Below are 26200 nucleotides of genomic sequence, written 5' to 3' on the forward strand. Positions count from 1 at the left end.
AAAGTTCAGGCAGCGGCGACTTGCCATCAGGAAGGCTTGGGGGTCAGCGAGGAGCTGCCTGGCGCACCGGTCTCGGCCTAAGCCAGGGCTGCCCCAAGGGCCGGTCCGCTCGGAGGCCCAGAGGGGAATGACGCCTGCCCGTGGGACCCGGCCGCGAGACAGCAACCACAGGGGAACCCTCCCCCGCCACACCCCCACCCCCACCCCCACCCCCACCCCCGCCCCAGCCCCACCCCCACCCGGGCCAGAGCTGACCGCCCAATCGGCCCGGGGGGGGGCGGGCCTTGTCCGTCAGCCATCTTGGGGCGGGCCCGGCAGAAGCAAGTCACCGCTGTCTGCGGGGCCTGCCTAGGGCTTTTTCACGGGGCTCCCTTGTGCAGGAGCACCAGGGTGGGCTGCCCGGAGCCACGCGGGGCTCGGGATTCCTCTGTCCTCGCTGGCCATAAAGGAGCACAGTGGCGGCCCTGGAGGCTAGGCCCTTTTACGCGCGTCAGCCCCAGGCCAGTTGGCATGGCAGCCATCAGAGTCGGCTTCTGGTTCTGAGTCAGCTCCTCAACTGTGGAGCCGGGGTGCCGGGGTGCCGGGCCCAGAGATGAGAACACGGCAGAGGGGCAGCCAGGAGTTCCTCCTCCAGGAACAACGGCAGGACCGCCACACCCCCCGCACCCGCAATCTCCTGGCATCCCCGCCTTTCCCCCCCGGCACCTCACCCTGAAGGGCGCCCTTCGGTAGTGCCGGATTCCGCTTGATGGCAGTATGGCGCCGTAAATGTCACCCAGAACACTTTCCCTGCCCCCATGCCGTGTCCCTCCGCCCTTCCGTCGTGAAAAAAAAAAAAAAAGAAAGAAAGAAAAGAAACCAAACCTACCATCAAAATAATTTGCCCAAACCGATGACCCTAAAGAGGAGATGGCCACTGATCACGCTGAATACCCCCCTCAGGTAACCCCATTCGGACACCTTGCCTCTCTGCTTCCTCCTTGCTTCCCAGACTTTCCTTGGCTGCTGCTCTTCAAAGTAAAAGGAATGGAAACCCACGCCCTGACTCCTAATCACTGTTTAAAGCCTAGGACCCCTCAGGGACAAGGCAGTGGCCCAGTGCTGGCCTGCAGTTCCCTTGTGGGAGGACCTCAGCCTCCTCCCCAGGCCTTGAGACTGGCTGGTGGGAAACGGGGCAGAGGGGAGGGAGCAGGGCCAAGAAAGCAGCCAGAAATGGTCAGCCCACCGTGCCGCCAGAGGCCTAGCTCCAGGAGCCTACCCACAAGGGGCACCCAGCCACCCCACAAGGCTGGAGGTGTCCAGGCTGGGCTTGCTTTCACACAAGGACACGGGGAAGGCCACAAGGCATCTCTTAAAACAAATGGCCTAGGGGTCCATCCGTAACTGCATTGCCCAGGATACTCGAGGCACACAGCTGCTGCTTGGGCCTACCTACGAACAGAGATGCCAGCTTTGATGATCACGCGGAGTTCACTATCGTCTGCCCGCTCCACAGCAACACAAAGACCTGATTCAGGGAGCACGGAATGGTTGTATTTCTGTAAGCAAATGTGTCAAGTCCTGGGTCCCCTGTGGCGCTTTCCTCTGTGTGTGTGCGTGTGTGTGTGTGAGAGAGAGAGAGAGAGAGAGAGTGCTGTGTGCGCCCTGTGTGTGCGTGCTGTGTGAGCGTGTGTGAGCGACTGTGCTCGGGCGAGCACGGATGTGCCAGGGGCGCCTGCGTGGCCGAGCTTGTTGGCCACCCCGTCGGCTGGGAATGTAATGGAGAATGAGGGTGGACACTGAATCTCCACTTTTCTCTTCCGGGGTGGGCCTTGGAGGCGAAGGACTCGGGGGACAGTTTGACGAGGTTCCGTCTGGCTCACGTCTGGACAAAGAGAGGTTCCGTAGGGAGAAGAACAGCGAGGAAGACCATGCCCAGGGATATTCCGAAGGGGGTGACTTCAGGTGGAAACGACATTGAAACATACGGCCTTGGTCGCCGGGGAAGGAGAAGAGAGAGAACCAACCCGTGAAGTTCCGACCCCGGCGAATTAAGGGAAGGAAGCAAGCCCCCTTGCTGCCTTTGTCCTACAGCTTCACCTCCAAGAAGTCAGAGTAGAGGAGGGAAGGGCCCTGGTTAGAACCAACCCTCTTCCAGCTAAGAAAAGAAAGTGAAATGGGAAGACGGCACTAGAATACGGTCATCATCGGGAAACCCCCAGTGTTTTCATGGATCAGGCCTGGGGTGGTGCATGAATGGGCCGTACCACGCGCAGGGCGTGACTAGGAGACACTGCTCACCTCCGGCTGGAAGAACATGCCACCGAGCGGCCCCCTGCCAGCGGGGCTCCCTGGCAGAGTGGGGTCAAGGGTTTTGACCCGGCAGCCAGCTTGCAGGGCATGCCGAGGGTGAGAGCAGAGGCCGAACCACTCCCTGAGTATGTCATCAGCCAACTCCAAAGGGCCAAAGAGCCCGGCAAGGGAGGAAGACAAAGGGTCGGGGCCTGACCCGGAGATGCCAGGAGGAGGCAGCTGAGGGACCGGAGTCCCGGGCCCCCCGGGGGGTTGGAGCCACAATGGACGGCAATGAACGGGGGTGGGGGGGGAGGGGGAGCTTGTCATAGGCAGGAGGCTGGATACTCCTGCGGTCAGCACAGGCGCTGTCCATATTCAAGGAGCAAGGGTGAATGAAGATCATCCTCGGTCTTAGACCGCTGAGCAAACCCCGCCTCCACCACCAGAGACACCCACCCAAGAAGGAAAGGCCTGAAGTAAAGAAAGAGCGTCCAGGCCGCCTGAAAAGTACGGTGGCCCGAGAGGACAGCTGGAAACCACCAGAGGCGTCCTTTAACCTCCCAGCGGAAGGAGGGTCCATCGGCCCGGACAAAGAATGAGCCACTTAGGCAAGGGTTTGAATGATGCCCGGAGAACTGCCCGTTTGCTTTCCGCGCTATGCTGTAGTCCCCAGCTGGGAAGAGGGAAGACTGACCCAGGGGGCCCACAGGGAAGACAAAGGAGCAGGGAAGGGCGAGCCCTGGGCCCCCTGAGCCGGGCACGGACGTACGGTGCCCGCACAGACAGGCTGACGAAAATAGAAGTGTGTACCTCTGTGGGTGAGTACACATGTAAGCAAGGGCGAATGTAGTTGAAGGTGTGGAGTGTCGGACCCCACTGCCAAACACGGCGACCTCGGAAGCCGAGTTGGGATGCCAGCCCCTGCAGGCCCAATCCGTGCATTTCTCCCTTCCTGTATCCTCTCCAAGCAAGAGTTGGATTTGCCGTTAGTTCTTCCAAGGGGGAGAAGCTCCACAGGAGAGGCTGTGTTCATCAGGGACCTTGGTTTTTCTTGCGCAGCCGAGGGCTCTTCTCTCTGAGTCTCAGTCCATGCGTCTTTGTTTTCTCCTCGGGAGACCTGGGGGTTCCTATAGCACCTGGAATATGTCGGTGTGGAACAAAAGTGTGCAAAATTCCGTTCCGAGAGCCAGTTCTGAGAGCCCTTTGGATTCCTGGGAGTGCTAATTGCTGGGATTAGCCGCGGTCTTACAGTTCTCCAGCATGGAGGGAGGATGTGCCTTCGGAGCCCAGTCTAAGCGCCCGGGATTACTTTTCAAGAGTGAAGAAGACGGGAAGGGAAAGGTTTTGGGAATCGCAGAAAGCATTCGTCCCGAGGTACGGAGTGCAATCGGTAGGATTTTTTTTTTTTTTTTTTAATTCCCTCCAACGGGATCTGAGGTTATCACAGTTTTGCATGCGAATCTTCTCTAGGTACACGCCCTTATCCCTAGGTTTGGTCCATAACCTGCCCTCGAAAATCCCGTGCCCCTCCGCGCCTGCCAAATATTCCCCAGGCAGCAAAGGTAGGTTGAGAAGCTGAGGGAACTTGACCTCCACACAGGGCCCACACTCCACTGCCGCCTCCCCAGGGTACGAACGCAAGAGGGTCCTTGAAAGATTGAGGATGACCTAAGGACGTGGCCCTGGCGTGGAATTGCAGACTGGCTACCTCTGCTGGGGGGCAGAACAACCCCGACCGACCCCATCCAGTGGATAAAGGTCTGCCGGAGTAGGTACACGCACTCCGGCTGAGAGGCCGAGTGGCCCTCCGGGAGGCCCACGTGGGAAACCCTTTCCCAGAAGGCCAGCACAGGGAACCAAGGGGCACCTGGCTTCCTTTGAGGAAGGTAGGTGGAGGCCTGCAGGGCGTTGTGACTCCCGGGTTGCCCCTTGTCCACAGGATAGGCCAACAGTTTCCGGTCCCCTGTTGGACCTGACTGCCTGGGACCACATGCTCTCTGAAGCCTGTCTCTCCCTCCTCTCCCTCCTGCCCCCAGTACTCTACCCAGCCAGCCAGCCAGCCAGCCAGAAGGAGGGAGCTGACTCCCAGTTGACCAAGCAGTGGAGCCTGGCCCCGGGCCACTTTCTAGTCCAGGAGGACAGTCAGGGTTTCCAAAGAAACTGGCAGGATTCTGTGTGGGCTGTCCTTGCTCACCGAAAACTGGCAGCCGGCAAAGAATCACGGAGCGAGGAGGAAGGGAAAAGAAAACACAGCCGCCCATGCAGGTGTCCCCCAACGTGGCCTCCGTGGTGCGGAGCCCAGTTTGTTCACCTGAGATGGGAGCAGTGTGGCGGTTTTTTAACTACTTGTTTTTGGCCCAAGCAGCTAATGGAGGGTGGGGGCAGGGCAAGGGGTGATTGGCATGTCTGGAGCCACACTCCCATCAAGGGGATACTGTGCCTGAAAAACCCAGGCAGCAGGGGCTTTCCATCAGGAAGGCACGGGGCCACAGAGGATCCGCCTGGCGCACACAGGACTCTGCCTGAGCCAGGGCTGTCCCAAAGGCGGGTCTGGGCAGAGGCCCAGAGGGGAAGGGTGCCTGCCCGTGGGACCCGGTGGCGAAGCAGAAACCACAGGGTCCCCCAAGCCGGGACAGAGCTGGCCGCCTCATCGGCCCAGGGGGCGGGGCTTCGCTGTCAGCCATTTTGGGGCGGGTCTGGCAGGAGCAAGACTACGCTGTCTGCAGGGTCTTCCTGGGGCTTTTTTCTCTGGGCTCCCTCGTCCAGGAGTACCAGGGTGGGCTACCCGGGGGTCAGGATTCCTCTGTCCTCGCTGGCCATAAAGGAGCGCAGCGGCGGCCCTGGAGGCTAGGCCCTTTTACGCGCGTCAGCCCCAGGCCAGCTGGCACGGCAGCCATCACGGTCGGCTTCTGGTTCCCGGTCAGCTCCTCAGCTGTGGAGCCGGGGTGCCGGGCCCAGAGATGAGAACACGGCAGAGGGGCAGCCAGGAGTTCCTCCTCCAGGAACAACGGCAGGACCGCCACAGCCCCGCACCCGCAATCTCCTGGCATCCCCGCCTTTCCCCCCCGGCATCTCACCCTGAAGGGCGCCCTTCGGTAGTGCCGGATTCCGCTTGATGGCAGTATGGCGCCGTAAATGTCACCCAGAACACTTTCCCTGCCCCCATGCCGTGTCCCTCCGCCCTTCCGTCGTGAAAAAAAAAAAGAAAGAAAGAAAGAAAAGAAACCAAACCTACCATCAAAATAAATTGCCCAAACCGATGACCCTAAAGAGGAGATGGCCACTGATCACGCTGAATCCTCAGGTAACCCCATTCGGACACCTTGCCTCTCTGCTTCCTCCTTGCTTCCCAGACTTTCCTTGGCTGCTGCTCTTCAAAGTGAAAGGAATGGAAACCCACGCCCTGACTCCTAATCACTGTTTAAAGCCTAGGACCCCTCAGGGACAAGGCAGTGGCCCAGTGCTGGCCTGCAGTTCCCTTGTGGGAGGACCTCAGCCTCCTCCCCAGGCCTTGAGCCTGGCTGGTGGGAAACGGGGCAGAGGGGAGGGAGCAGGGCCAAGAAAGCAGCCAGAAATGGTCAGCCCACCGTGCCGCCAGAGGCCTAGCTCCAGGAGCCTACCCACAAGGGGCACCCAGCCACCCCACAAGGCTGGAGGTGTCCAGGCTGGGCTTGCTTTCACACAAGGACACGGGGAAGGCCACAAGGCATCTCTTAAAACAAATGGCCTAGGGGTCCATCCGTAACTGCATTGCCCAGGATACTCGAGGCACACAGCTGCTGCTTGGGCCTACCTACGAACAGAGATGCCAGCTTTGATGATCACGCGGAGTTCACTATCGTCTGCCCGCTCCGCAGCAACACAAAGACCTGATTCAGGGAGCACGGAATGGTTGTATTTCTGTAAGCAAATGTGTCAAGTCCTGGGTCCCCTGTGGCGCTTTCCTCTGTGTGTGTGCGTGTGTGCGTGTGTGTGTGTGAGAGAGAGAGAGAGAGAGAGAGAGAGTGCTGTGTGCGCCCTGTGTGTGCGTGCTGTGTGAGCGTGTGTGAGCGACTGTGCTCGGGCGAGCACGGATGTGCCAGGGGCGCCTGCGTGGTCGAGCTTGTTGGCCACCCCGTCGGCTGGGAATGTAATGGAGAATGAGGGTGGACACTGAATCTCCACTTTTCTCTTCCGGGGTGGGCCTTGGAGGCGAAGGACTCGGGGGACAGTTTGACGAGGTTCCGTCTGGCTCACGTCTGGACAAAGAGAGGTTCCGTAGGGAGAAGAACAGCGAGGAAGACCATGCCCAGGGATATTCCGAAGGGGGTGACTTCAGGTGGAAACGACATTGAAACATACGGCCTTGGTCGCCGGGGAAGGAGAAGAGAGAGAACCAACCCGTGAAGTTCCGACCCCGGCGAATTAAGGGAAGGAAGCAAGCCCCCTTGCTGCCTTTGTCCTACAGCTTCACCTCCAAGAAGTCAGAGTAGAGGAGGGAAGGGCCCTGGTTAGAACCAACCCTCTTCCAGCTAAGAAAAGAAAGTGAAATGGGAAGACGGCACTAGAATACGGTCATCATCGGGAAACCCCCAGTGTTTTCATGGATCAGGCCTGGGGTGGTGCATGAATGGGCCGTACCACGCGCAGGGCGTGACTCGGAGACACTGCTCACCTCCGGCTGGAAGAACATGCCACCGAGCGGCCCCCTGCCAGCGGGGCTCCCTGGCAGAGTGGGGTCAAGGGTTTTGACCCGGCAGCCAGCTTGCAGGGCATGCCGAGGGTGAGAGCAGAGGCCGAACCACTCCCTGAGTATGTCATCAGCCAACTCCAAAGGGCCAAAGAGCCCGGCAAGGGAGGAAGACAAAGGGTCGGGGCCTGACCCGGAGATGCCAGGAGGAGGCAGCTGAGGGACCGGAGTCCCGGGCCCCCCGGGGGGTTGGAGCCACAATGGACGGCAATGAACGGGGGTGGGGGGGGAGGGGGAGCTTGTCATAGGCAGGAGGCTGGATACTCCTGCGGTCAGCACAGGCGCTGTCCATATTCAAGGAGCAAGGGTGAATGAAGATCATCCTCGGTCTTAGACCGCTGAGCAAACCCCGCCTCCACCACCAGAGACACCCACCCAAGAAGGAAAGGCCTGAAGTAAAGAAAGAGCGTCCAGGCCGCCTGAAAAGTACGGTGGCCCGAGAGGACAGCTGGAAACCACCAGAGGCGTCCTTTAACCTCCCAGCGGAAGGAGGGTCCATCGGCCCGGACAAAGAATGAGCCACTTAGGCAAGGGTTTGAATGATGCCCGGAGAACTGCCCGTTTGCTTTCCGCGCTATGCTGTAGTCCCCAGCTGGGAAGAGGGAAGACTGACCCAGGGGGCCCACAGGGAAGACAAAGGAGCAGGGAAGGGCGAGCCCTGGGCCCCCTGAGCCGGGCACGGACGTACGGTGCCCGCACAGACAGGCTGACGAAAATAGAAGTGTGTACCTCTGTGGGTGAGTACACATGTAAGCAAGGGCGAATGTAGTTGAAGGTGTGGAGTGTCGGACCCCACTGCCAAACACGGCGACCTCGGAAGCCGAGTTGGGATGCCAGCCCCTGCAGGCCCAATCCGTGCATTTCTCCCTTCCTGTATCCTCTCCAAGCAAGAGTTGGATTTGCCGTTAGTTCTTCCAAGGGGGAGAAGCTCCACAGGAGAGGCTGTGTTCATCAGGGACCTTGGTTTTTCTTGCGCAGCCGAGGGCTCTTCTCTCTGAGTCTCAGTCCATGCGTCTTTGTTTTCTCCTCGGGAGACCTGGGGGCTCCTATAGCACCTGGAATATGTCGGTGTGGAACAAAAGTGTGCAAAATTCCGTTCCGAGAGCCAGTTCTGAGAGCCCTTTGGATTCCTGGGAGTGCTAATTGCTGGGATTAGCCGCGGTCTTACAGTTCTCCAGCATGGAGGGAGGATGTGCCTTCGGAGCCCAGTCTAAGCGCCCGGGATTACTTTTCAAGAGTGAAGAAGACGGGAAGGGAAAGGTTTTGGGAATCGCAGAAAGCATTCGTCCCGAGGTACGGAGTGCAATCGGTAGGATTTTTTTTTTTTTTTTTTTTTTTTTTAATTCCCTCCAACGGGATCTGAGGTTATCACAGTTTTGCATGCGAATCTTCTCTAGGTACACGCCCTTATCCCTAGGTTTGGTCCATAACCTGCCCTCGAAAATCCCGTGCCCCTCCGCGCCTGCCAAATATTCCCCAGGCAGCAAAGGTAGGTTGAGAAGCTGAGGGAACTTGACCTCCACACAGGGCCCACACTCCACTGCCGCCTCCCCAGGGTACGAACGCAAGAGGGTCCTTGAAAGATTGAGGATGACCTAAGGACGTGGCCCTGGCGTGGAATTGCAGACTGGCTACCTCTGCTGGGGGGCAGAACAACCCCGACCGACCCCATCCAGTGGATAAAGGTCTGCCGGAGTAGGTACACGCACTCCGGCTGAGAGGCCGAGTGGCCCTCCGGGAGGCCCACGTGGGAAACCCTTTCCCAGAAGGCCAGCACAGGGAACCAAGGGGCACCTGGCTTCCTTTGAGGAAGGTAGGTGGAGGCCTGCAGGGCGTTGTGACTCCCGGGTTGCCCCTTGTCCACAGGATAGGCCAACAGTTTCCGGTCCCCTGTTGGACCTGACTGCCTGGGACCACATGCTCTCTGAAGCCTGTCTCTCCCTCCTCTCCCTCCTGCCCCCAGTACTCTACCCAGCCAGCCAGCCAGCCAGCCAGAAGGAGGGAGCTGACTCCCAGTTGACCAAGCAGTGGAGCCTGGCCCCGGGCCACTTTCTAGTCCAGGAGGACAGTCAGGGTTTCCAAAGAAACTGGCAGGATTCTGTGTGGGCTGTCCTTGCTCACCGAAAACTGGCAGCCGGCAAAGAATCACGGAGCGAGGAGGAAGGGAAAAGAAAACACAGCCGCCCATGCAGGTGTCCCCCAACGTGGCCTCCGGGGTGCGGAGCCCAGTTTGTTCACCTGAGATGGGAGCAGTGTGGCGGTTTTTTAACTACTTGTTTTTGGCCCAAGCAGCTAATGGAGGGTGGGGGCAGGGCAAGGGGTGATTGGCATGTCTGGAGCCACACTCCCATCAAGGGGATACTGTGCCTGAAAAACCCAGGCAGCAGGGGCTTTCCATCAGGAAGGCACGGGGCCACAGAGGATCCGCCTGGCGCACACAGGACTCTGCCTGAGCCAGGGCTGTCCCAAAGGCGGGTCTGGGCAGAGGCCCAGAGGGGAAGGGTGCCTGCCCGTGGGACCCGGTGGCGAAGCAGAAACCACAGGGTCCCCCAAGCCGGGACAGAGCTGGCCGCCTCATCGGCCCAGGGGGCGGGGCTTCGCTGTCAGCCATTTTGGGGCGGGTCTGGCAGGAGCAAGACTACGCTGTCTGCAGGGTCTTCCTGGGGCTTTTTTCTCTGGGCTCCCTCGTCCAGGAGTACCAGGGTGGGCTACCCGGGGGTCAGGATTCCTCTGTCCTCGCTGGCCATAAAGGAGCGCAGCGGCGGCCCTGGAGGCTAGGCCCTTTTACGCGCGTCAGCCCCAGGCCAGCTGGCACGGCAGCCATCACGGTCGGCTTCTGGTTCCCGGTCAGCTCCTCAGCTGTGGAGCCGGGGTGCCGGGCCCAGAGATGAGAACACGGCAGAGGGGCAGCCAGGAGTTCCTCCTCCAGGAACAACGGCAGGACCGCCACAGCCCCGCACCCGCAATCTCCTGGCATCCCCGCCTTTCCCCCCCGGCGCCCTTCGGTAGTGCCGGATTCCGCTTGATGGCAGTATGGCGCCGTAAATGTCACCCAGAACACTTTCCCTGCCCCCATGCCGTGTCCCTCCGCCCTTCCGTCGTGAAAAAAAAAAAAAAAAGAAAGAAAGAAAAGAAACCAAACCTACCATCAAAATAAATTGCCCAAACCGATGACCCTAAAGAGGAGATGGCCACTGATCACGCTGAATACCCCCCTCAGGTAACCCCATTCGGACACCTTGCCTCTCTGCTTCCTCCTTGCTTCCCAGACTTTCCTTGGCTGCTGCTCTTCAAAGTGAAAGGAATGGAAACCCACGCCCTGACTCCTAATCACTGTTTAAAGCCTAGGACCCCTCAGGGACAAGGCAGTGGCCCAGTGCTGGCCTGCAGTTCCCTTGTGGGAGGACCTCAGCCTCCTCCCCAGGCCTTGAGCCTGGCTGGTGGGAAACGGGGCAGAGGGGAGGGAGCAGGGCCAAGAAAGCAGCCAGAAATGGTCAGCCCACCGTGCCGCCAGAGGCCTAGCTCCAGGAGCCTACCCACAAGGGGCACCCAGCCACCCCACAAGGCTGGAGGTGTCCAGGCTGGGCTTGCTTTCACACAAGGACACGGGGAAGGCCACAAGGCATCTCTTAAAACAAATGGCCTAGGGGTCCATCCGTAACTGCATTGCCCAGGATACTCGAGGCACACAGCTGCTGCTTGGGCCTACCTACGAACAGAGATGCCAGCTTTGATGATCACGCGGAGTTCACTATCGTCTGCCCGCTCCGCAGCAACACAAAGACCTGATTCAGGGAGCACGGAATGGTTGTATTTCTGTAAGCAAATGTGTCAAGTCCTGGGTCCCCTGTGGCGCTTTCCTCTGTGTGTGTGCGTGTGTGCGTGTGTGTGTGAGAGAGAGAGAGAGAGAGAGAGAGAGAGTGCTGTGTGCGCCCTGTGTGTGCGTGCTGTGTGAGCGTGTGTGAGCGACTGTGCTCGGGCGAGCACGGATGTGCCAGGGGCGCCTGCGTGGTCGAGCTTGTTGGCCACCCCGTCGGCTGGGAATGTAATGGAGAATGAGGGTGGACACTGAATCTCCACTTTTCTCTTCCGGGGTGGGCCTTGGAGGCGAAGGACTCGGGGGACAGTTTGACGAGGTTCCGTCTGGCTCACGTCTGGACAAAGAGAGGTTCCGTAGGGAGAAGAACAGCGAGGAAGACCATGCCCAGGGATATTCCGAAGGGGGTGACTTCAGGTGGAAACGACATTGAAACATACGGCCTTGGTCGCCGGGGAAGGAGAAGAGAGAGAACCAACCCGTGAAGTTCCGACCCCGGCGAATTAAGGGAAGGAAGCAAGCCCCCTTGCTGCCTTTGTCCTACAGCTTCACCTCCAAGAAGTCAGAGTAGAGGAGGGAAGGGCCCTGGTTAGAACCAACCCTCTTCCAGCTAAGAAAAGAAAGTGAAATGGGAAGACGGCACTAGAATACGGTCATCATCGGGAAACCCCCAGTGTTTTCATGGATCAGGCCTGGGGTGGTGCATGAATGGGCCGTACCACGCGCAGGGCGTGACTCGGAGACACTGCTCACCTCCGGCTGGAAGAACATGCCACCGAGCGGCCCCCTGCCAGCGGGGCTCCCTGGCAGAGTGGGGTCAAGGGTTTTGACCCGGCAGCCAGCTTGCAGGGCATGCCGAGGGTGAGAGCAGAGGCCGAACCACTCCCTGAGTATGTCATCAGCCAACTCCAAAGGGCCAAAGAGCCCGGCAAGGGAGGAAGACAAAGGGTCGGGGCCTGACCCGGAGATGCCAGGAGGAGGCAGCTGAGGGACCGGAGTCCCGGGCCCCCCGGGGGGTTGGAGCCACAATGGACGGCAATGAACGGGGGTGGGGGGGGAGGGGGAGCTTGTCATAGGCAGGAGGCTGGATACTCCTGCGGTCAGCACAGGCGCTGTCCATATTCAAGGAGCAAGGGTGAATGAAGATCATCCTCGGTCTTAGACCGCTGAGCAAACCCCGCCTCCACCACCAGAGACACCCACCCAAGAAGGAAAGGCCTGAAGTAAAGAAAGAGCGTCCAGGCCGCCTGAAAAGTACGGTGGCCCGAGAGGACAGCTGGAAACCACCAGAGGCGTCCTTTAACCTCCCAGCGGAAGGAGGGTCCATCGGCCCGGACAAAGAATGAGCCACTTAGGCAAGGGTTTGAATGATGCCCGGAGAACTGCCCGTTTGCTTTCCGCGCTATGCTGTAGTCCCCAGCTGGGAAGAGGGAAGACTGACCCAGGGGGCCCACAGGGAAGACAAAGGAGCAGGGAAGGGCGAGCCCTGGGCCCCCTGAGCCGGGCACGGACGTACGGTGCCCGCACAGACAGGCTGACGAAAATAGAAGTGTGTACCTCTGTGGGTGAGTACACATGTAAGCAAGGGCGAATGTAGTTGAAGGTGTGGAGTGTCGGACCCCACTGCCAAACACGGCGACCTCGGAAGCCGAGTTGGGATGCCAGCCCCTGCAGGCCCAATCCGTGCATTTCTCCCTTCCTGTATCCTCTCCAAGCAAGAGTTGGATTTGCCGTTAGTTCTTCCAAGGGGGAGAAGCTCCACAGGAGAGGCTGTGTTCATCAGGGACCTTGGTTTTTCTTGCGCAGCCGAGGGCTCTTCTCTCTGAGTCTCAGTCCATGCGTCTTTGTTTTCTCCTCGGGAGACCTGGGGGTTCCTATAGCACCTGGAATATGTCGGTGTGGAACAAAAGTGTGCAAAATTCCGTTCCGAGAGCCAGTTCTGAGAGCCCTTTGGATTCCTGGGAGTGCTAATTGCTGGGATTAGCCGCGGTCTTACAGTTCTCCAGCATGGAGGGAGGATGTGCCTTCGGAGCCCAGTCTAAGCGCCCGGGATTACTTTTCAAGAGTGAAGAAGACGGGAAGGGAAAGGTTTTGGGAATCGCAGAAAGCATTCGTCCCGAGGTACGGAGTGCAATCGGTAGGATTTTTTTTTTTTTTTTTTTTTTTTTAATTCCCTCCAACGGGATCTGAGGTTATCACAGTTTTGCATGCGAATCTTCTCTAGGTACACGCCCTTATCCCTAGGTTTGGTCCATAACCTGCCCTCGAAAATCCCGTGCCCCTCCGCGCCTGCCAAATATTCCCCAGGCAGCAAAGGTAGGTTGAGAAGCTGAGGGAACTTGACCTCCACACAGGGCCCACACTCCACTGCCGCCTCCCCAGGGTACGAACGCAAGAGGGTCCTTGAAAGATTGAGGATGACCTAAGGACGTGGCCCTGGCGTGGAATTGCAGACTGGCTACCTCTGCTGGGGGGCAGAACAACCCCGACCGACCCCATCCAGTGGATAAAGGTCTGCCGGAGTAGGTACACGCACTCCGGCTGAGAGGCCGAGTGGCCCTCCGGGAGGCCCACGTGGGAAACCCTTTCCCAGAAGGCCAGCACAGGGAACCAAGGGGCACCTGGCTTCCTTTGAGGAAGGTAGGTGGAGGCCTGCAGGGCGTTGTGACTCCCGGGTTGCCCCTTGTCCACAGGATAGGCCAACAGTTTCCGGTCCCCTGTTGGACCTGACTGCCTGGGACCACATGCTCTCTGAAGCCTGTCTCTCCCTCCTCTCCCTCCTGCCCCCAGTACTCTACCCAGCCAGCCAGCCAGCCAGCCAGAAGGAGGGAGCTGACTCCCAGTTGACCAAGCAGTGGAGCCTGGCCCCGGGCCACTTTCTAGTCCAGGAGGACAGTCAGGGTTTCCAAAGAAACTGGCAGGATTCTGTGTGGGCTGTCCTTGCTCACCGAAAACTGGCAGCCGGCAAAGAATCACGGAGCGAGGAGGAAGGGAAAAGAAAACACAGCCGCCCATGCAGGTGTCCCCCAACGTGGCCTCCGGGGTGCGGAGCCCAGTTTGTTCACCTGAGATGGGAGCAGTGTGGCGGTTTTTTAACTACTTGTTTTTGGCCCAAGCAGCTAATGGAGGGTGGGGGCAGGGCAAGGGGTGATTGGCATGTCTGGAGCCACACTCCCATCAAGGGGATACTGTGCCTGAAAAACCCAGGCAGCAGGGGCTTTCCATCAGGAAGGCACGGGGCCACAGAGGATCCGCCTGGCGCACACAGGACTCTGCCTGAGCCAGGGCTGTCCCAAAGGCGGGTCTGGGCAGAGGCCCAGAGGGGAAGGGTGCCTGCCCGTGGGACCCGGTGGCGAAGCAGAAACCACAGGGTCCCCCAAGCCGGGACAGAGCTGGCCGCCTCATCGGCCCAGGGGGCGGGGCTTCGCTGTCAGCCATTTTGGGGCGGGTCTGGCAGGAGCAAGACTACGCTGTCTGCAGGGTCTTCCTGGGGCTTTTTTCTCTGGGCTCCCTCGTCCAGGAGTACCAGGGTGGGCTACCCGGGGGTCAGGATTCCTCTGTCCTCGCTGGCCATAAAGGAGCGCAGCGGCGGCCCTGGAGGCTAGGCCCTTTTACGCGCGTCAGCCCCAGGCCAGCTGGCACGGCAGCCATCACGGTCGGCTTCTGGTTCCCGGTCAGCTCCTCAGCTGTGGAGCCGGGGTGCCGGGCCCAGAGATGAGAACACGGCAGAGGGGCAGCCAGGAGTTCCTCCTCCAGGAACAACGGCAGGACCGCCACAGCCCCGCACCCGCAATCTCCTGGCATCCCCGCCTTTCCCCCCCGGCGCCCTTCGGTAGTGCCGGATTCCGCTTGATGGCAGTATGGCGCCGTAAATGTCACCCAGAACACTTTCCCTGCCCCCATGCCGTGTCCCTCCGCCCTTCCGTCGTGAAAAAAAAAAAAAAAAGAAAGAAAGAAAAGAAACCAAACCTACCATCAAAATAAATTGCCCAAACCGATGACCCTAAAGAGGAGATGGCCACTGATCACGCTGAATACCCCCCTCAGGTAACCCCATTCGGACACCTTGCCTCTCTGCTTCCTCCTTGCTTCCCAGACTTTCCTTGGCTGCTGCTCTTCAAAGTGAAAGGAATGGAAACCCACGCCCTGACTCCTAATCACTGTTTAAAGCCTAGGACCCCTCAGGGACAAGGCAGTGGCCCAGTGCTGGCCTGCAGTTCCCTTGTGGGAGGACCTCAGCCTCCTCCCCAGGCCTTGAGCCTGGCTGGTGGGAAACGGGGCAGAGGGGAGGGAGCAGGGCCAAGAAAGCAGCCAGAAATGGTCAGCCCACCGTGCCGCCAGAGGCCTAGCTCCAGGAGCCTACCCACAAGGGGCACCCAGCCACCCCACAAGGCTGGAGGTGTCCAGGCTGGGCTTGCTTTCACACAAGGACACGGGGAAGGCCACAAGGCATCTCTTAAAACAAATGGCCTAGGGGTCCATCCGTAACTGCATTGCCCAGGATACTCGAGGCACACAGCTGCTGCTTGGGCCTACCTACGAACAGAGATGCCAGCTTTGATGATCACGCGGAGTTCACTATCGTCTGCCCGCTCCGCAGCAACACAAAGACCTGATTCAGGGAGCACGGAATGGTTGTATTTCTGTAAGCAAATGTGTCAAGTCCTGGGTCCCCTGTGGCGCTTTCCTCTGTGTGTGTGCGTGTGTGCGTGTGTGTGTGAGAGAGAGAGAGAGAGAGAGAGAGAGAGTGCTGTGTGCGCCCTGTGTGTGCGTGCTGTGTGAGCGTGTGTGAGCGACTGTGCTCGGGCGAGCACGGATGTGCCAGGGGCGCCTGCGTGGTCGAGCTTGTTGGCCACCCCGTCGGCTGGGAATGTAATGGAGAATGAGGGTGGACACTGAATCTCCACTTTTCTCTTCCGGGGTGGGCCTTGGAGGCGAAGGACTCGGGGGACAGTTTGACGAGGTTCCGTCTGGCTCACGTCTGGACAAAGAGAGGTTCCGTAGGGAGAAGAACAGCGAGGAAGACCATGCCCAGGGATATTCCGAAGGGGGTGACTTCAGGTGGAAACGACATTGAAACATACGGCCTTGGTCGCCGGGGAAGGAGAAGAGAGAGAACCAACCCGTGAAGTTCCGACCCCGGCGAATTAAGGGAAGGAAGCAAGCCCCCTTGCTGCCTTTGTCCTACAGCTTCACCTCCAAGAAGTCAGAGTAGAGGAGGGAAGGGCCCTGGTTAGAACCAACCCTCTTCCAGCTAAGAAAAGAAAGTGAAATGGGAAGACGGCACTAGAATACGGTCATCATCGGGAAACCCCCAGTGTTTTCATGGATCAGGCCTGGGGTGGTGCATGAATGGGCCGTACCACGCGCAGGGCGTGACTCGGAGACACTGCTCACCTCCGGCTGGAAGAACATGCCACCGAGCGGCCCCCTGCCAGCGGGGCTCCCTGGCAGAGTGGGGTCAAGGGTTTTGACCCGGCAGCCAGCTTGCAGGGCATGCCGAGGGTGAGAGCAGAGGCCGAACCACTCCCTGAGTATGTCATCAGCCAACTCCAAAGGGCCAAAGAGCCCGGCAAGGGAGGAAGACAAAGGGTCGGGGCCTGACCCGGAGATGCCAGGAGGAGGCAGCTGAGGGACCGGAGTCCCGGGCCCCCCGGGGGGTTGGAGCCACAATGGACGGCAATGAACGGGGGTGGGGGGGGAGGGGGAGCTTGTCATAGGCAGGAGGCTGGATACTCCTGCGGTCAGCACAGGCGCTGTCCATATTCAAGGAGCAAGGGTGAATGAAGATCATCCTCGGTCTTAGACCGCTGAGCAAACCCCGCCTCCACCACCAGAGACACCCACCCAAGAAGGAAAGGCCTGAAGTAAAGAAAGAGCGTCCAGGCCGCCTGAAAAGTACGGTGGCCCGAGAGGACAGCTGGAAACCACCAGAGGCGTCCTTTAACCTCCCAGCGGAAGGAGGGTCCATCGGCCCGGACAAAGAATGAGCCACTTAGGCAAGGGTTTGAATGATGCCCGGAGAACTGCCCGTTTGCTTTCCGCGCTATGCTGTAGTCCCCAGCTGGGAAGAGGGAAGACTGACCCAGGGGGCCCACAGGGAAGACAAAGGAGCAGGGAAGGGCGAGCCCTGGGCCCCCTGAGCCGGGCACGGACGTACGGTGCCCGCACAGACAGGCTGACGAAAATAGAAGTGTGTACCTCTGTGGGTGAGTACACATGTAAGCAAGGGCGAATGTAGTTGAAGGTGTGGAGTGTCGGACCCCACTGCCAAACACGGCGACCTCGGAAGCCGAGTTGGGATGCCAGCCCCTGCAGGCCCAATCCGTGCATTTCTCCCTTCCTGTATCCTCTCCAAGCAAGAGTTGGATTTGCCGTTAGTTCTTCCAAGGGGGAGAAGCTCCACAGGAGAGGCTGTGTTCATCAGGGACCTTGGTTTTTCTTGCGCAGCCGAGGGCTCTTCTCTCTGAGTCTCAGTCCATGCGTCTTTGTTTTCTCCTCGGGAGACCTGGGGGTTCCTATAGCACCTGGAATATGTCGGTGTGGAACAAAAGTGTGCAAAATTCCGTTCCGAGAGCCAGTTCTGAGAGCCCTTTGGATTCCTGGGAGTGCTAATTGCTGGGATTAGCCGCGGTCTTACAGTTCTCCAGCATGGAGGGAGGATGTGCCTTCGGAGCCCAGTCTAAGCGCCCGGGATTACTTTTCAAGAGTGAAGAAGACGGGAAGGGAAAGGTTTTGGGAATCGCAGAAAGCATTCGTCCCGAGGTACGGAGTGCAATCGGTAGGATTTTTTTTTTTTTTTTTTTTTTTTTTAATTCCCTCCAACGGGATCTGAGGTTATCACAGTTTTGCATGCGAATCTTCTCTAGGTACACGCCCTTATCCCTAGGTTTGGTCCATAACCTGCCCTCGAAAATCCCGTGCCCCTCCGCGCCTGCCAAATATTCCCCAGGCAGCAAAGGTAGGTTGAGAAGCTGAGGGAACTTGACCTCCACACAGGGCCCACACTCCACTGCCGCCTCCCCAGGGTACGAACGCAAGAGGGTCCTTGAAAGATTGAGGATGACCTAAGGACGTGGCCCTGGCGTGGAATTGCAGACTGGCTACCTCTGCTGGGGGGCAGAACAACCCCGACCGACCCCATCCAGTGGATAAAGGTCTGCCGGAGTAGGTACACGCACTCCGGCTGAGAGGCCGAGTGGCCCTCCGGGAGGCCCACGTGGGAAACCCTTTCCCAGAAGGCCAGCACAGGGAACCAAGGGGCACCTGGCTTCCTTTGAGGAAGGTAGGTGGAGGCCTGCAGGGCGTTGTGACTCCCGGGTTGCCCCTTGTCCACAGGATAGGCCAACAGTTTCCGGTCCCCTGTTGGACCTGACTGCCTGGGACCACATGCTCTCTGAAGCCTGTCTCTCCCTCCTCTCCCTCCTGCCCCCAGTACTCTACCCAGCCAGCCAGCCAGCCAGCCAGAAGGAGGGAGCTGACTCCCAGTTGACCAAGCAGTGGAGCCTGGCCCCGGGCCACTTTCTAGTCCAGGAGGACAGTCAGGGTTTCCAAAGAAACTGGCAGGATTCTGTGTGGGCTGTCCTTGCTCACCGAAAACTGGCAGCCGGCAAAGAATCACGGAGCGAGGAGGAAGGGAAAAGAAAACACAGCCGCCCATGCAGGTGTCCCCCAACGTGGCCTCCGGGGTGCGGAGCCCAGTTTGTTCACCTGAGATGGGAGCAGTGTGGCGGTTTTTTAACTACTTGTTTTTGGCCCAAGCAGCTAATGGAGGGTGGGGGCAGGGCAAGGGGTGATTGGCATGTCTGGAGCCACACTCCCATCAAGGGGATACTGTGCCTGAAAAACCCAGGCAGCAGGGGCTTTCCATCAGGAAGGCACGGGGCCACAGAGGATCCGCCTGGCGCACACAGGACTCTGCCTGAGCCAGGGCTGTCCCAAAGGCGGGTCTGGGCAGAGGCCCAGAGGGGAAGGGTGCCTGCCCGTGGGACCCGGTGGCGAAGCAGAAACCACAGGGTCCCCCAAGCCGGGACAGAGCTGGCCGCCTCATCGGCCCAGGGGGCGGGGCTTCGCTGTCAGCCATTTTGGGGCGGGTCTGGCAGGAGCAAGACTACGCTGTCTGCAGGGTCTTCCTGGGGCTTTTTTCTCTGGGCTCCCTCGTCCAGGAGTACCAGGGTGGGCTACCCGGGGGTCAGGATTCCTCTGTCCTCGCTGGCCATAAAGGAGCGCAGCGGCGGCCCTGGAGGCTAGGCCCTTTTACGCGCGTCAGCCCCAGGCCAGCTGGCACGGCAGCCATCACGGTCGGCTTCTGGTTCCCGGTCAGCTCCTCAGCTGTGGAGCCGGGGTGCCGGGCCCAGAGATGAGAACACGGCAGAGGGGCAGCCAGGAGTTCCTCCTCCAGGAACAACGGCAGGACCGCCACAGCCCCGCACCCGCAATCTCCTGGCATCCCCGCCTTTCCCCCCCGGCGCCCTTCGGTAGTGCCGGATTCCGCTTGATGGCAGTATGGCGCCGTAAATGTCACCCAGAACACTTTCCCTGCCCCCATGCCGTGTCCCTCCGCCCTTCCGTCGTGAAAAAAAAAAAAAAAAAGAAAGAAAGAAAAGAAACCAAACCTACCATCAAAATAAATTGCCCAAACCGATGACCCTAAAGAGGAGATGGCCACTGATCACGCTGAATACCCCCCTCAGGTAACCCCATTCGGACACCTTGCCTCTCTGCTTCCTCCTTGCTTCCCAGACTTTCCTTGGCTGCTGCTCTTCAAAGTGAAAGGAATGGAAACCCACGCCCTGACTCCTAATCACTGTTTAAAGCCTAGGACCCCTCAGGGACAAGGCAGTGGCCCAGTGCTGGCCTGCAGTTCCCTTGTGGGAGGACCTCAGCCTCCTCCCCAGGCCTTGAGCCTGGCTGGTGGGAAACGGGGCAGAGGGGAGGGAGCAGGGCCAAGAAAGCAGCCAGAAATGGTCAGCCCACCGTGCCGCCAGAGGCCTAGCTCCAGGAGCCTACCCACAAGGGGCACCCAGCCACCCCACAAGGCTGGAGGTGTCCAGGCTGGGCTTGCTTTCACACAAGGACACGGGGAAGGCCACAAGGCATCTCTTAAAACAAATGGCCTAGGGGTCCATCCGTAACTGCATTGCCCAGGATACTCGAGGCACACAGCTGCTGCTTGGGCCTACCTACGAACAGAGATGCCAGCTTTGATGATCACGCGGAGTTCACCATCGTCTGCCCGCTCCGCAGCAACACAAAGACCTGATTCAGGGAGCACGGAATGGTTGTATTTCTGTAAGCAAATGTGTCAAGTCCTGGGTCCCCTGTGGCGCTTTCCTCTGTGTGTGTGCGTGTGTGCGTGTGTGTGTGAGAGAGAGAGAGAGAGAGAGAGAGAGAGTGCTGTGTGCGCCCTGTGTGTGCGTGCTGTGTGAGCGTGTGTGAGCGACTGTGCTCGGGCGAGCACGGATGTGCCAGGGGCGCCTGCGTGGTCGAGCTTGTTGGCCACCCCGTCGGCTGGGAATGTAATGGAGAATGAGGGTGGACACTGAATCTCCACTTTTCTCTTCCGGGGTGGGCCTTGGAGGCGAAGGACTCGGGGGACAGTTTGACGAGGTTCCGTCTGGCTCACGTCTGGACAAAGAGAGGTTCCGTAGGGAGAAGAACAGCGAGGAAGACCATGCCCAGGGATATTCCGAAGGGGGTGACTTCAGGTGGAAACGACATTGAAACATACGGCCTTGGTCGCCGGGGAAGGAGAAGAGAGAGAACCAACCCGTGAAGTTCCGACCCCGGCGAATTAAGGGAAGGAAGCAAGCCCCCTTGCTGCCTTTGTCCTACAGCTTCACCTCCAAGAAGTCAGAGTAGAGGAGGGAAGGGCCCTGGTTAGAACCAACCCTCTTCCAGCTAAGAAAAGAAAGTGAAATGGGAAGACGGCACTAGAATACGGTCATCATCGGGAAACCCCCAGTGTTTTCATGGATCAGGCCTGGGGTGGTGCATGAATGGGCCGTACCACGCGCAGGGCGTGACTCGGAGACACTGCTCACCTCCGGCTGGAAGAACATGCCACCGAGCGGCCCCCTGCCAGCGGGGCTCCCTGGCAGAGTGGGGTCAAGGGTTTTGACCCGGCAGCCAGCTTGCAGGGCATGCCGAGGGTGAGAGCAGAGGCCGAACCACTCCCTGAGTATGTCATCAGCCAACTCCAAAGGGCCAAAGAGCCCGGCAAGGGAGGAAGACAAAGGGTCGGGGCCTGACCCGGAGATGCCAGGAGGAGGCAGCTGAGGGACCGGAGTCCCGGGCCCCCCGGGGGGTTGGAGCCACAATGGACGGCAATGAACGGGGGTGGGGGGGGAGGGGGAGCTTGTCATAGGCAGGAGGCTGGATACTCCTGCGGTCAGCACAGGCGCTGTCCATATTCAAGGAGCAAGGGTGAATGAAGATCATCCTCGGTCTTAGACCGCTGAGCAAACCCCGCCTCCACCACCAGAGACACCCACCCAAGAAGGAAAGGCCTGAAGTAAAGAAAGAGCGTCCAGGCCGCCTGAAAAGTACGGTGGCCCGAGAGGACAGCTGGAAACCACCAGAGGCGTCCTTTAACCTCCCAGCGGAAGGAGGGTCCATCGGCCCGGACAAAGAATGAGCCACTTAGGCAAGGGTTTGAATGATGCCCGGAGAACTGCCCGTTTGCTTTCCGCGCTATGCTGTAGTCCCCAGCTGGGAAGAGGGAAGACTGACCCAGGGGGCCCACAGGGAAGACAAAGGAGCAGGGAAGGGCGAGCCCTGGGCCCCCTGAGCCGGGCACGGACGTACGGTGCCCGCACAGACAGGCTGACGAAAATAGAAGTGTGTACCTCTGTGGGTGAGTACACATGTAAGCAAGGGCGAATGTAGTTGAAGGTGTGGAGTGTCGGACCCCACTGCCAAACACGGCGACCTCGGAAGCCGAGTTGGGATGCCAGCCCCTGCAGGCCCAATCCGTGCATTTCTCCCTTCCTGTATCCTCTCCAAGCAAGAGTTGGATTTGCCGTTAGTTCTTCCAAGGGGGAGAAGCTCCACAGGAGAGGCTGTGTTCATCAGGGACCTTGGTTTTTCTTGCGCAGCCGAGGGCTCTTCTCTCTGAGTCTCAGTCCATGCGTCTTTGTTTTCTCCTCGGGAGACCTGGGGGCTCCTATAGCACCTGGAATATGTCGGTGTGGAACAAAAGTGTGCAAAATTCCGTTCCGAGAGCCAGTTCTGAGAGCCCTTTGGATTCCTGGGAGTGCTAATTGCTGGGATTAGCCGCGGTCTTACAGTTCTCCAGCATGGAGGGAGGATGTGCCTTCGGAGCCCAGTCTAAGCGCCCGGGATTACTTTTCAAGAGTGAAGAAGACGGGAAGGGAAAGGTTTTGGGAATCGCAGAAAGCATTCGTCCCGAGGTACGGAGTGCAATCGGTAGGATTTTTTTTTTTTTTTAATTCCCTCCAACGGGATCTGAGGTTATCACAGTTTTGCATGCGAATCTTCTCTAGGTACACGCCCTTATCCCTAGGTTTGGTCCATAACCTGCCCTCGAAAATCCCGTGCCCCTCCGCGCCTGCCAAATATTCCCCAGGCAGCAAAGGTAGGTTGAGAAGCTGAGGGAACTTGACCTCCACACAGGGCCCACACTCCACTGCCGCCTCCCCAGGGTACGAACGCAAGAGGGTCCTTGAAAGATTGAGGATGACCTAAGGACGTGGCCCTGGCGTGGAATTGCAGACTGGCTACCTCTGCTGGGGGGCAGAACAACCCCGACCGACCCCATCCAGTGGATAAAGGTCTGCCGGAGTAGGTACACGCACTCCGGCTGAGAGGCCGAGTGGCCCTCCGGGAGGCCCACGTGGGAAACCCTTTCCCAGAAGGCCAGCACAGGGAACCAAGGGGCACCTGGCTTCCTTTGAGGAAGGTAGGTGGAGGCCTGCAGGGCGTTGTGACTCCCGGGTTGCCCCTTGTCCACAGGATAGGCCAACAGTTTCCGGTCCCCTGTTGGACCTGACTGCCTGGGACCACATGCTCTCTGAAGCCTGTCTCTCCCTCCTCTCCCTCCTGCCCCCAGTACTCTACCCAGCCAGCCAGCCAGCCAGCCAGAAGGAGGGAGCTGACTCCCAGTTGACCAAGCAGTGGAGCCTGGCCCCGGGCCACTTTCTAGTCCAGGAGGACAGTCAGGGTTTCCAAAGAAACTGGCAGGATTCTGTGTGGGCTGTCCTTGCTCACCGAAAACTGGCAGCCGGCAAAGAATCACGGAGCGAGGAGGAAGGGAAAAGAAAACACAGCCGCCCATGCAGGTGTCCCCCAACGTGGCCTCCGGGGTGCGGAGCCCAGTTTGTTCACCTGAGATGGGAGCAGTGTGGCGGTTTTTTAACTACTTGTTTTTGGCCCAAGCAGCTAATGGAGGGTGGGGGCAGGGCAAGGGGTGATTGGCATGTCTGGAGCCACACTCCCATCAAGGGGATACTGTGCCTGAAAAACCCAGGCAGCAGGGGCTTTCCATCAGGAAGGCACGGGGCCACAGAGGATCCGCCTGGCGCACACAGGACTCTGCCTGAGCCAGGGCTGTCCCAAAGGCGGGTCTGGGCAGAGGCCCAGAGGGGAAGGGTGCCTGCCCGTGGGACCCGGTGGCGAAGCAGAAACCACAGGGTCCCCCAAGCCGGGACAGAGCTGGCCGCCTCATCGGCCCAGGGGGCGGGGCTTCGCTGTCAGCCATTTTGGGGCGGGTCTGGCAGGAGCAAGACTACGCTGTCTGCAGGGTCTTCCTGGGGCTTTTTTCTCTGGGCTCCCTCGTCCAGGAGTACCAGGGTGGGCTACCCGGGGGTCAGGATTCCTCTGTCCTCGCTGGCCATAAAGGAGCGCAGCGGCGGCCCTGGAGGCTAGGCCCTTTTACGCGCGTCAGCCCCAGGCCAGCTGGCACGGCAGCCATCACGGTCGGCTTCTGGTTCCCGGTCAGCTCCTCAGCTGTGGAGCCGGGGTGCCGGGCCCAGAGATGAGAACACGGCAGAGGGGCAGCCAGGAGTTCCTCCTCCAGGAACAACGGCAGGACCGCCACAGCCCCGCACCCGCAATCTCCTGGCATCCCCGCCTTTCCCCCCCGGCGCCCTTCGGTAGTGCCGGATTCCGCTTGATGGCAGTATGGCGCCGTAAATGTCACCCAGAACACTTTCCCTGCCCCCATGCCGTGTCCCTCCGCCCTTCCGTCGTGAAAAAAAAAAAAAAAAAAGAAAGAAAGAAAAGAAACCAAACCTACCATCAAAATAAATTGCCCAAACCGATGACCCTAAAGAGGAGATGGCCACTGATCACGCTGAATACCCCCCTCAGGTAACCCCATTCGGACACCTTGCCTCTCTGCTTCCTCCTTGCTTCCCAGACTTTCCTTGGCTGCTGCTCTTCAAAGTGAAAGGAATGGAAACCCACGCCCTGACTCCTAATCACTGTTTAAAGCCTAGGACCCCTCAGGGACAAGGCAGTGGCCCAGTGCTGGCCTGCAGTTCCCTTGTGGGAGGACCTCAGCCTCCTCCCCAGGCCTTGAGCCTGGCTGGTGGGAAACGGGGCAGAGGGGAGGGAGCAGGGCCAAGAAAGCAGCCAGAAATGGTCAGCCCACCGTGCCGCCAGAGGCCTAGCTCCAGGAGCCTACCCACAAGGGGCACCCAGCCACCCCACAAGGCTGGAGGTGTCCAGGCTGGGCTTGCTTTCACACAAGGACACGGGGAAGGCCACAAGGCATCTCTTAAAACAAATGGCCTAGGGGTCCATCCGTAACTGCATTGCCCAGGATACTCGAGGCACACAGCTGCTGCTTGGGCCTACCTACGAACAGAGATGCCAGCTTTGATGATCACGCGGAGTTCACCATCGTCTGCCCGCTCCGCAGCAACACAAAGACCTGATTCAGGGAGCACGGAATGGTTGTATTTCTGTAAGCAAATGTGTCAAGTCCTGGGTCCCCTGTGGCGCTTTCCTCTGTGTGTGTGCGTGTGTGCGTGTGTGTGTGAGAGAGAGAGAGAGAGAGAGTGCTGTGTGCGCCCTGTGTGTGCGTGCTGTGTGAGCGTGTGTGAGCGACTGTGCTCGGGCGAGCACGGATGTGCCAGGGGCGCCTGCGTGGTCGAGCTTGTTGGCCACCCCGTCGGCTGGGAATGTAATGGAGAATGAGGGTGGACACTGAATCTCCACTTTTCTCTTCCGGGGTGGGCCTTGGAGGCGAAGGACTCGGGGGACAGTTTGACGAGGTTCCGTCTGGCTCACGTCTGGACAAAGAGAGGTTCCGTAGGGAGAAGAACAGCGAGGAAGACCATGCCCAGGGATATTCCGAAGGGGGTGACTTCAGGTGGAAACGACATTGAAACATACGGCCTTGGTCGCCGGGGAAGGAGAAGAGAGAGAACCAACCCGTGAAGTTCCGACCCCGGCGAATTAAGGGAAGGAAGCAAGCCCCCTTGCTGCCTTTGTCCTACAGCTTCACCTCCAAGAAGTCAGAGTAGAGGAGGGAAGGGCCCTGGTTAGAACCAACCCTCTTCCAGCTAAGAAAAGAAAGTGAAATGGGAAGACGGCACTAGAATACGGTCATCATCGGGAAACCCCCAGTGTTTTCATGGATCAGGCCTGGGGTGGTGCATGAATGGGCCGTACCACGCGCAGGGCGTGACTCGGAGACACTGCTCACCTCCGGCTGGAAGAACATGCCACCGAGCGGCCCCCTGCCAGCGGGGCTCCCTGGCAGAGTGGGGTCAAGGGTTTTGACCCGGCAGCCAGCTTGCAGGGCATGCCGAGGGTGAGAGCAGAGGCCGAACCACTCCCTGAGTATGTCATCAGCCAACTCCAAAGGGCCAAAGAGCCCGGCAAGGGAGGAAGACAAAGGGTCGGGGCCTGACCCGGAGATGCCAGGAGGAGGCAGCTGAGGGACCGGAGTCCCGGGCCCCCCGGGGGGTTGGAGCCACAATGGACGGCAATGAACGGGGGTGGGGGGGGAGGGGGAGCTTGTCATAGGCAGGAGGCTGGATACTCCTGCGGTCAGCACAGGCGCTGTCCATATTCAAGGAGCAAGGGTGAATGAAGATCATCCTCGGTCTTAGACCGCTGAGCAAACCCCGCCTCCACCACCAGAGACACCCACCCAAGAAGGAAAGGCCTGAAGTAAAGAAAGAGCGTCCAGGCCGCCTGAAAAGTACGGTGGCCCGAGAGGACAGCTGGAAACCACCAGAGGCGTCCTTTAACCTCCCAGCGGAAGGAGGGTCCATCGGCCCGGACAAAGAATGAGCCACTTAGGCAAGGGTTTGAATGATGCCCGGAGAACTGCCCGTTTGCTTTCCGCGCTATGCTGTAGTCCCCAGCTGGGAAGAGGGAAGACTGACCCAGGGGGCCCACAGGGAAGA

The 26200-nt window shown here is 59.3% G+C and overlaps 1 protein-coding gene across 4 annotated transcripts in view; it reads right to left on the reverse strand.

Moving 5' to 3' along the window:
• NBDY (negative regulator of P-body association) overlaps positions 1 to 26200 on the reverse strand; it is a 253177-nt gene that overhangs the window by 150816 nt on the left and 76161 nt on the right. The window contains exons 1-2 of one of the 4 annotated variants that reach the window (XR_007515914.1): positions 5506 to 5565; positions 711 to 864 (exon numbers count right to left, since the gene is read on the reverse strand). The exons of the other annotated variants lie outside the window; for them this stretch is intronic. The gene's annotated coding sequence lies outside the window, so the exon portion shown is untranslated. Of the gene's footprint in view, positions 1 to 710; positions 865 to 5505; positions 5566 to 26200 lie in introns of those variants that run through there. 4 annotated transcript variants of the gene reach the window in all.

The sequence above is a fragment of the Elephas maximus genome, chromosome X (assembly GCF_024166365.1).
Source record: "Elephas maximus indicus isolate mEleMax1 chromosome X, mEleMax1 primary haplotype, whole genome shotgun sequence".
Lineage (NCBI taxonomy): Eukaryota > Metazoa > Chordata > Mammalia > Proboscidea > Elephantidae > Elephas > Elephas maximus.